General features: G+C 32.1%; 1 long non-coding RNA gene across 1 annotated transcript; it reads right to left on the bottom strand.

Annotated features, from left to right (window-relative positions):
* Positions 1–582: 582 nt before the first annotated feature.
* On the bottom strand, positions 583–2,682 carry LOC105851440 (uncharacterized). Its single transcript, XR_001143190.3, has 3 exons — positions 2,163–2,682; positions 1,932–2,053; positions 583–721 (listed from the first exon to the last, which is right to left on the bottom strand). It is a non-coding gene; the product is annotated as an uncharacterized lncRNA (long non-coding RNA).
* Between the last annotated feature and the right edge of the window lie 1,777 nt (positions 2,683–4,459).

Raw genomic sequence — 4,459 nt, forward strand, 5'->3', positions numbered from 1 at the left:
AGTTCTATGCTTTTTGGAAAACAATTTTGACAGGTAACAAATGAAAAAAGAAATAAGAATACATACCAAGTCATGGTATCACCAACCCAACAAATTATCCTTTAGGAAATTGAGATAACTAAACGATCATTCTTGTATTTGGAACAAGGGTCATATGTATTGTTTCATATATCATAATCCATAGGTAAAAAGTACAGGTTCAGAGGATAACTTTCTAATTGGCAGTGAATTCTCTGTTTAGCAATAAGCAAAATTTAAGTTTTATAAGTTTATGATTATATGTTACAAGCTTGACATAAGCCTAATAAAGATAATTGGTATAGTTCATTAATTAGCTAAAACTACTCTGCATTATTTTGTACTAATCTGAGAGAGGTAATAAATCTTAACAACTTATTGTAACAGTGACATTGTTTAGCTTTTACTTTGATAAGGGCAAAAATGCAGCAGGTATCAAGGTCAAAACTTGGAATGAATAAGTGCGGCACACTTTTTTTTTTTATTAGTTGATGTTCATTAAATAAATACTTTTGATATAAAAGCAAGTTCTAAACTTAGAGACAATTAATTTCTACATCCGAATAAAAGATAAAAATAACATCATTGATCGATCAAATTTACAAAAATCTAAATTAATTCATAACTCAATAGAATACGACAGATTACTCCCACCCAGTATCACCTATCAGAGCGTGGATCACCAACCAATAACCTGAAATGACTGCGCTCTCGCAAGCGCCAAACACAAGCAACGAGGGGTGAGCTTCGAAAACATGTAATAGTATAAAATAATTGAGAAGAACTCGTAGAATATATTAAAAACCATATTATATCAAATCACAATCAACAAGAATAATCAAGGTAAAACATTGATGCAATCCACAACATCAAGTAAGTAAAGCACAAATCAAGTAATGCTATGCATGCTCTTATACTCTAGACTCCTCCTCTTTCTTTGGTACCATTCTAACTCTGAAGTACTTGGTTAGGAGGCTTGATACTATGCCACCACGCAAGTGGACGGACAATTCAATTTGGCCATGTCCTCATAGATCCCCTCAACTCAACCCGAGACACATATACGCGACAGTCGAGGTAAACGTGTGTTGCGTGGTAGCTCCCGACATTTGGAGTGCTACCTCCAAGTCACCTAGGAATTCCCCACCCGGATACCTCCAAGGTCTAACAATCTTGCCTTAAGGCTCAACAGTAGACCGCCACGATCAGGCTCATTCAGTTGTACTTCCCCATAATCACTAGGCTTGTCAGGCCCTACCTATATGATGACCAAATAATCTCCACTTCAAAAATTATCAACAACTACTTTCTCCCCTCGTTGTCCTAGGTTACTTACTCCATTAAGAGAACCATCATTGGCACGGGTCGAATTCGTCACTATTCAATTAAACACAATACGCATTTCATGATATTCATCAGGGTGGTAATATCACAAGTCAGGGAGCACACATCGTCATTGCAGATTTCCATAGTCATACATTACATTCAGAATTCATCATCATGATACGTCATCTCTAACAATAAAGGATCTACACTCACATATAATAATAATAATACTAGACCATTTACACACACCACATCAATTGCAAGGCAAATAATTACAATTCATCACATTTTATATCATATATCAATATCAAGGATAGATATAAACAAAACACAGAATGAATCAAATACACAATTCTACAATAATTCAACTATCACACGATCTTCAAAAATCAAATCAAACAACATCCTATAAAAGTTTCTAATTCACATTTTAACCTCACAAAATTCAAGTTTGCTCATTAGTCAATTATTACTCAAAGGCCTTCTGCCATACGTAGCGAGCCCCGAATGAATTGTGGGAAATACGGTATTCCCGTTCATCTCACTTAATTTATACTCATGCATTCGAACTCATTCTCACCCCATACCTCAATTTGACGCTTTCATAAGATAGAAGGACCATAATGATTTTCAGCAACCATGAGATGTCGACAACACGTCCAAACGAGTCCAAAAGCATCGACGAATTTGCAGAGTCAATGAAACGTGGCTGATAATTTTCCCGAGGCATAAAAATCAGCATTATATAATTAATAAAAATATTAGGCGAAGAAACATATTCAAAACGTCGTGAAACATGTTATTAGAAAAGGTCTCACCGACGTACTGGGGCGCCGACAGGGTCCGGCATCAACTTCACCGAAACACACAAATGAGTAGTGCTTCTTGAAGGTTTCGAAGAGGGGAATCCAAAAATGATGTCAGTTTTTCAAGATGATGAACATGTTGGCCGGAGTTTGGCAACACAGCCGCGACAATGGTGGAAACCCATTTTTTAAAACGTAAAGATTGGCGATTTCGAGCATAGGTAACAAAAGAGGGTGTTTCATGGAGTCCAAATATGGTCTTAGTTTTCGTTTGTGATAGTCGTGGTGGCTGAAATCTTGATCCAAAGATGGAGGTGTGATTTTTGACAAAGAGAAATAAGATGTTTCAATTTACGATTTAGGTTGAGAATGAAAGAGGAGATTACAATGATCACAAATGTGGTCTCAGTTTTCTAAGACAACCATTGTAATGATCGTGGTCGAGGCGAGAAGAAGGAAGAGGAAATGGTTGTTGGCGGCGGTGTATACGAAGAAGAAGAAGGAAGAGGTTCTGGTCTTCTTGTTACTATTTTTCTTCCTTTATTATTATTATTATTATTATTATTATTATTATTATTATTATTATTATTATTATTATTATTATTATTATTATTATTATTATTATTATTATTATTATTAGACACATTTTATAAACACATGCAATAAATAATCAATTAATTTTTTTAAAATCCTATTAGATAAATGAAATAATTTATTATAAAATTTGGGGTGTTACAATTCTCCCCTCGTTAAAAAAATTTCGTCCTCGAAATTTGTGATAAACAATAAGTGAACATATACTTAATTAAGCACCCTCAAGGAATTCACTTGTTATCTAAGCACTACATGTCAAGAATCAAGTGGCTTAGCAAGATAGGCTAACATGGCAATGAATCATTTAAACACATCTAACATTATAGTCATAAAAAAAATTAACCACAATTACTCACTATAATTTACAAAGGAAGTAGAACTCACGAAGGAAAAAAAAATTATACACATTATAAAGTTCAATTGACTTTTTAAATAGTGTTCTATTAGTGTTACTCTTCTAAAAGAATGCTTAAATCCTAACAACAATTACCCTACAGCTTTAACAAAAGTTAAACATGTAGAGGAACATTTAAAATATTCCACACATTCAATAATTAAAAACAGAAATGCATATAACAACTCAAGGACATGTAATCACTTTAAAATCAAGAAATAGTGTACAAAACCATATGGGAAGGGATAAATTATTTTTCTATGTATTTCATACTCACAATTCTTTTTTTAAACCATCAACATTTATATTGTATGTCATTTGTAATTTATAAATAAAATCATTTAGAACAACATACATTATAACCAAATATGCATAGGCAATAAAAAGCCAATGATAAGCATATTGCCTCATGAGAACATACACATAAATATTGAAATAACTCTAATAATATAAGGGTGGACATTCTGTCTAATTAACCAAAATAAAATCAATAAATATTCTTAATAATAATGGTGAGTTATTCCCGCCTATTTGCACTGACAATGGGTCGTCGGGTTGATCAATCCCTTCTACTCATATAGTCAATTGCTCACGGTAAGAATAACTAAAAACATTGGGTTCAAACATAGATAATTAAAAGACTTTTAACAAGTCGTAGTGTGGGAAGACATCGTCACATCTCTCACCTCTCTCACACTGTTAAACTCCTTTTAACTTCAATGTTTTTTTTTTTAAAGTAAAAATTTAGCAACTAGTACATGTACATAAATACTTATAATAAACATAAAATACGACAATTAAAATTTATTGTTGTTTAATCATAGTCATAAAACAAAGGAAATAGTACTTTGTGCTCAACTTAGCAAGCTAAATTATAAAGCAATAGTTTAAAAATAACTTCAGCTGAAACTCAATCACACCTTTAGATAACTATAATTATTCCTATGCCGAAAATAGCTAGTAACCTTGTTTATTTCACTTAGAAATCAAATTAAGTATAATCTATAATTCAATTTTTTTTTCTCAGTTAAATAATCAAAATAATATTTCAAGAGAATAGTCAAATCAACTAGTGCTAATGAACTAAACTTACTTAATTGCTTAATACAATGAGTAACAACAATAGAAATTGCACTTACATTAAACTTAATCAACAATCAGAAAGAAGAAATATTGAATTATCTCACTTTTAAACACTCCTAACAACTCTAGACTCTATACATAAATTCTCTTCAAAAACATTTAGAACACCTAAACCACAAACAATTTTATATTAAAAAAAAAAATCAAAACACGTTGATATAACTTATCCGACAAACTG

This window comes from Cicer arietinum, unplaced genomic scaffold (genome assembly GCF_000331145.2).
Source record: "Cicer arietinum cultivar CDC Frontier isolate Library 1 unplaced genomic scaffold, Cicar.CDCFrontier_v2.0 Ca_scaffold_1182_v2.0, whole genome shotgun sequence".
Lineage (NCBI taxonomy): Eukaryota > Viridiplantae > Streptophyta > Magnoliopsida > Fabales > Fabaceae > Cicer > Cicer arietinum.